At 29.1% G+C, this 6,617-nt stretch overlaps 1 long non-coding RNA gene across 2 annotated transcripts; it reads left to right on the top strand.

Moving 5' to 3' along the window:
• Positions 1–610: 610 nt before the first annotated feature.
• On the top strand, positions 611–4,837 carry LOC138313931 (uncharacterized). Of its 2 annotated transcripts, XR_011207299.1 has the most exons (9): positions 611–636; positions 940–960; positions 1,270–1,290; positions 1,630–1,650; positions 1,959–1,979; positions 2,286–2,306; positions 2,614–2,634; positions 3,119–3,174; positions 3,916–4,837. It is a non-coding gene; the product is annotated as an uncharacterized lncRNA (long non-coding RNA). The 2 variants fall into 2 exon arrangements; XR_011207297.1 differs by lacking the exon at positions 2,614–2,634.
• Positions 4,838–6,617: the final 1,780 nt, after the last annotated feature.

Raw genomic sequence — 6,617 nt, 5'->3', positions numbered from 1 at the left:
GTCACATCATCTATAATCAGGTCATATGTTGAAGTATAGTCCCCTCAATTGTTTTCATCGTATTTGTTACTGTTATTCACTTTAAAAATTTTGTCCCTGGCTTAAAAAAGAGTGCCGAGTTGTTTAAAATGTATAACACAATGGCACCCAGTCAAATGCCTTCCATTTGTTTATAAAACCAACAAATTCAAAAATATAACAAGATTATATCATTGATGTATCAAGGGGTTATTGTTTTTCTAAATCACCTAAGCCTCAAATTAAAGCTTGCAGTTAGTGCACCTGTAGTGAGACACGTCGTGTTATGAACTATTCATATTTTTTGCAAAGATCAAAATTCAATCGATCAAAATACTACATTGTTTATTCAAACATTTGAGAATGATTTGAAGCTACGAAAGAATAGAATACCTACATATATACATAAATGATATAGATATACTGAGAACAAAAAACAAGCCAGACTTGCAGTAAAAAGGTAGTATGTGTGTATCTCTGCGTTTTAGATGGTCATACAGCGTAACACCTGGTCAAAAACATTACCTAAGCGCTTCGTTTTTAGCGAAAAATTTTCTTAGTATTAGCTATTAAACGATAACTTTGCTTTTTTTGTAGAATGAAATGAAGGAAATGAAGGTAAGCATTCAAAATATAATATTCTCTATCTTCTTAAACTTGACTTTATATTCACATATATAAATATATTCAATTACAAATGAAAATATAAAATACCATGCAATGACTGGAGAAAAGACTTCGAGTTGATAGCAAATGCAAAAAAAAAACACTTAACTTTTCTATGTCTCATCAGTATCTGATCAGTCCAACAGCATTGGAAAGCCATATTTGGCTTATATAGATAAATGGTAATATTTACATGAAAACACTGAAAATTTTCTTAGTATTAGTTATTAAACGATAATTTTTGCTTTTTTATAGAATGAAATGCAGGAAATGAAGGTAAGCATTAAAAATATAATATTCTATATTTCCTTAATCTTGACTACATATATAAATACAATATAATATGTATATTCAATGACAAATAAAAATATAAATACCATGGAATGACTGGAGAAAATACTTCGAGTTGATAGCAAATGTAATATAAAACACTTAAATTTTCTATGTCTCATCAGTATCCGATCAGTCCAACAGCATTTGAAAGCCATATTTGGCTTATATAGATAAATGGTAATATTTACATAAATGGTTAAAATATATTTGAACATCTTAATAATAAGTCATGCTATTGACTTGCTTTTTCAGTCAGATAAAGAAAAAAAGGAAGTAAGTATGTTTTCAATTAGTTATATTATTACAAACTGCTGAAATTTATATTGTTCTTTAAAGATAAGAAAAGATATTTCCTTAATCTTGACTACATATATAAATATATTCAATGACAAATAAAATATAAATACCATGCGATGACTGGAGAAAAAGACTTCGAGTTGATTGCAAATGCAATATAAAACATTTAAATTTCTATGTCTCATCAGTATCTGATCAGTCCAACAGCATTGGAAAGCCATATTTGGCTTATATAGATAAATGGTAATATTTACATGAAAACACTGAAAATTTTCTTAGTATTAGTTATTAAACGATAATTTTGCTTTTTTATAGAATGAAATGCAGGAAATGAAGGTACGCGTTCAAAATATAATATTCTATATTTCCTTAATCTTGACTACATATATAAATACATATAATATGTATATTCAATGACAAATGAAAATATAAATACCATGCGATGACTGTATTAAAGACTTCGAGTTGATAGCAAATGTAATATAAAACATTTAAACTTTCTATATCTCATCAGTATCTAATCAGTCCAACGGCATTGGAAAGCCATATTTGGCTTATATAGATAAATGGTAATATTTACATGAAAACACTGAAAATTTTCTTAGTATTAGTTATTTAAACGATAATTTTGCTTTTTTTTATAGAATGAAATGCAGGAAATGAAGGTAAGCATTCAAAATATAATATTTCTATATTTCCTTAATCTTGACTACATATATAAATACAATATAATATGTATATACAATGACAAATGAAAATATAAATACCATGCGATGACTGTAGAAAAGACTTCGAGTTGATAGCAAATGTAATATAAAACACTTAAATTTTCTATATCTCATCAGTATCTGATCAGTCCAACAGCATTGGAAAGCCATATTTGGCTTATATAGATAAATGGTAATATTGACATGAAAAACTGAAAATTTTCTTAGGATTAGTTATTAAACGATAATTTTGCTTTTTTATAGGATGCAATGCAGGAAATGAAGGTAAGCATTCAAAATATAATATTCTATATTTCCTTAATCTTGACTACATATATAAATACAATATAATATGTATATTCAATGACAAATAAAAATATAAATACCATGCAATGACTGGAGAAAAGATTTCGAGTTGATAGCGAATGCAATATAAAACACTTAAATTGTCTATATCTCATCAGTATCTGATCAGTCCAACAGCATTTGTAAAGCCATATTTGGCTTATATAGATAAATGGTAATATTTACATGAAAACACTGAAAATTTTCTTAGGATTAGTTATTAAACGATAATTTTGCTTTTTTATAGGATACAATGCAGGAAATGAAGGTAAGCATTCAAAATATAATATTCTATATTTCCTTAATCTTGACTACATATATAAATACAATATAATATGTATATTCAATGACAAATAAAAATATAAATACAATGCAATGACTGGAGAAAAGACTTCGAGCTGATAGCAAATGTAATATAAAACACTTAAATTTTCTATATCTCATCTGTATCTCATCAGATAGAAAGCATGTTTTCAATCAGTTATATTATTACAAACTGCTGAAATTTATATTGTTCTTTAACGATTTTTTTTTTACATGATATGAGGTCATTGATATCTGTTTTCCTCAACACATGGAGTGCCAAGGAACATTTTGTATTTCATTGAACCTTTATGATAAATATACTCGACTAACAAGACATAAAATTAAAATAATATTGTATTGATACACACACTTATGAAGGATGTTCTTACTTAAAGAAAAAACTTTCCGGTAAGACTTAAGAAATGCGCATCTGTCTACTTTTGTAGCGATGCTTGGAAGGCAGGAGAAGTGGATCGTAAGCTGGCTCGATAAAGTGAACAAGGTAATCTTATTTACAAGAACAAACACAATATGTCACTATTTATCATCATGCTTATACTATATATAAGTTTAGATTAATTTCTATCCACTACTAACATCATTATACATGACTTTGGATCCTACATTTTTATTTCAAATCGCTCTATTGTAATGACTTTGCCTATTTGCTACTGCTATATAGCCATAGAAGTAAGATATGTTTTATTGACCATGTAGGTTCTTGTCAAGTGCTGATCACTTGTTTGTTTGTTTGTTTGTTTGTTTTTACCTCGGGTACTCCGGGGTCCTCAACCATCTAATCCTGACACGTCCTTAAATTGCTGTTAATATGTTATTAACCTGAGAGACCAATTTTCTTTTCTTGTCTAAATATAAATAATGCAATTCTTGCAATGAACTCTTCACTACAGTGCGTATTGTTTAAACATTTCATGAATATTTTACCTTTAAAATATATAAGCTAAGCACAAATAAACCATTATGTTTGACCTGAAATATATATATATATATATTTTTCATCAATCAGAAAAAGTTATGAAAAAGACTGTTGATTTTTAATCTCTTTGTAGTTAATATTTTGTGTAGTGTTAGATAACATACTACAGATAACAATTTGTTATTTGTTCTGTGTCTGTTTTCGTAGATAATGTACCTCAAAATAGTGTCGCCATGATAAGGCCAATCCCCAAAAAAAGCCATCAGTATCATTTACATGTTTTATAATTCATTTATATTATTGCAGATCGTGATGAGGACTACGGACTTATTTTTTTTACAAAACTTAGAAGTGGATGGCTTTAAACGAAGGATGCATTGAACTCTAAACGTTTTCTAACTTCACAAAAGGACTACCACAATTTACATTCTTGTGTGTTTTTTATGAAAAGGAATACATTCTACATATTAATGCAAAACAAACTTAATCCCTTGTTTTTCCTCATACGTCAGACAGAAAGTGTAAATTCAGTCGGATTTTCAGTAAGATGCAGCAGTTTTATTTCTTCTTCGTTGAATTTAAAACTACGCGAGATTCAATGAAAATTGGTGTGTATTGTTGAGTTGCTTTTTACATGAACCGATGATGGTTAAACAGTTTGAGATGTCTCCGGATTTTTTTTTTTTAAAAACTAGTACTAACAGATTTTTTTTTTTTTTTTTTTTTTTTTTTTGCGATATTTGCTCGTAAACAAAATGCACACCATTTATACATCAGCTACATAGCTTACATATGATAAAGAACCATTTATTGTGCTTAACAATCATTTAATTACATTGATAAAAATAAAGAAATTGTAATTTTGAGAAATAGTATTTAAATTATTATACATTAATTAAGAACCCGTCTTATCTTCCTATGTTATTTCTTTAAATGGAATCGTTCTATAATAATTCTAAAGCTGGTTATTTTACATATATCACTACGTAATTTATGTTGGTATCTCTTCATGATCTTTAGGCATTATAGATTGTATATTGATAATTGATAGAGAAGATGCTAGCAGAGATATACATTTGTAAATAAGTATACATTTCATGTAACTATATAACTGTTTAATATCTATATAACTATATAAATAAATATTTATGTCTCTGATGAAACTGAACTCTAATCTCTACTCGTGTGATGTGTACGTTGAAGTGAAATAAATTTTGAGTTGAATTTGCATATTATTTCAGTCTTTGTTCTTTAGTGATAAAGTAAAACATGATACACGTTGTGTAAACAGATCTAGTAATACAAAGATATAAAAACAAGGAAAAATTGTATGTAAGATAGTACGACGAATAACGATTATTGGACTGAAGTTAGGGCGTTCAGAAAATCGTTTCAGAAAACACGATGCTGTTACTGTCAAGGCCATAAATCTTGCTAAATATCACGCATGTATGGTATATTGAACTCCAGTCAATAATGCAGAATTCTTATCATAGCGGAAGATTTTCAGCGAACAATCGCGACACGAAAGATATTTGTTCAGACATCATATAAAATATAAAATTTATTTTTAGCGTCACATTTCAATTATGTGGTACTCATTTCTTTTACCAATGCTTCCTTTACTAGGTCACAAAATGGAACACTAGTCAAGAAGGATAACTCGAATGATGTATATCTTCTCAAGAGGTATAACTCATGTCGCCTTAATAATTTATTAAAGCGAACCTTACTCTCCGTGGAGTTTAAAGTTTTATCTAAAATGGAAACGAGCGGTATCAACCGACATTTGTGTACTTCATACGTTAATACAGTTATATCATTCTGAAAGTTATTTGCAACATGATTAATATATCGTCAGATATGTATTTAAATTCGCTGGGTAAATACTCTAACACTATTTTGTGTGTTTTATCCGAACAATACACATGGCTAATATCTCCTTGGTTACCATTGTACCTGAAGAACGCGGTTCATGTACTGTGTTGTACTTTCTCAAGTATAAAAAAGTATGAAGTGTATTAATTTTTTGGTGTAATCATGTCATTAAAAACCTTGCTATCTCTTTCTTTCATTTTTCTTTAAATGGAATCGTTTTACGGCCAATCTAGATCTGATTACTTCAAAATAATCACTATTAAATTGACGTACTTGTCTTTTTATCATCTAGTTATGCATTTTATATTTTGTATATTGGTCATTGATAGGGCTAATTCAACCAGAGATACATTTCGTTTATCTATAGACTATATATAAATAAGCATTTATGTCTCTGATGTAACTGAAAATTGACTTTTACCCTTGTGATATGTACATACAGTTGTGAAATAAACTTTGATTTGAATTTGTATCGTTTTTTAGTCTTCATTGTCTCGCGAAAAAGGTCAAACATGATCTGCGTTGTGCAAACAGGAACATAAACACGTCTAGCAGTACCAAGTGGAGTTAACACTTCTGACACAGACATATATAAAACCATCAAAACCTCCGCTGTTATCGACACTCTGTATAGACTAGGAAGACACATATATAGACAATGCCTGCTGTCTAATCTCATTGAATTTATCAATAACTTGTTTAAAATTGAATTGAATTTGATAACGGAATATAATTCACACTTTAAATAGTGCATTATGTCGATGTTACAAATATTACAGTACATGTAAAACGACATTAATTTCTCTCCATGATCCCTGCAGTAAAATCAGAAATTAAAACGTACATACGTATTAAATCTTGTAATACAAAGCAGACATAAACACGGACAAGTATGTATGTGTAAGATAATACGGATTGGATGTGGGACGTTAGGAATTTCAACCAACCGACAATCGTTACAGACTAATATATTCTTACATGGGTCTGTGAAGTGGACATGGATATCTCAACCCGAGTGAAAGATTTTGGCCTGTCAACCCGAGGCTTGCCGAGGGTTGACGGCAAAAATCTTTCACGAGGGTTGAGATATTCTTGCCCATTTCACAGACACATGTTTGATTCTTTTTCCC

Source organism: Argopecten irradians, chromosome 2 (genome assembly GCF_041381155.1).
Source record: "Argopecten irradians isolate NY chromosome 2, Ai_NY, whole genome shotgun sequence".
NCBI lineage: Eukaryota > Metazoa > Mollusca > Bivalvia > Pectinida > Pectinidae > Argopecten > Argopecten irradians.
The sequence above is the reverse complement of the archived record's forward strand: the minus strand, read 5'-3'. Positions and strand labels throughout refer to the sequence as shown.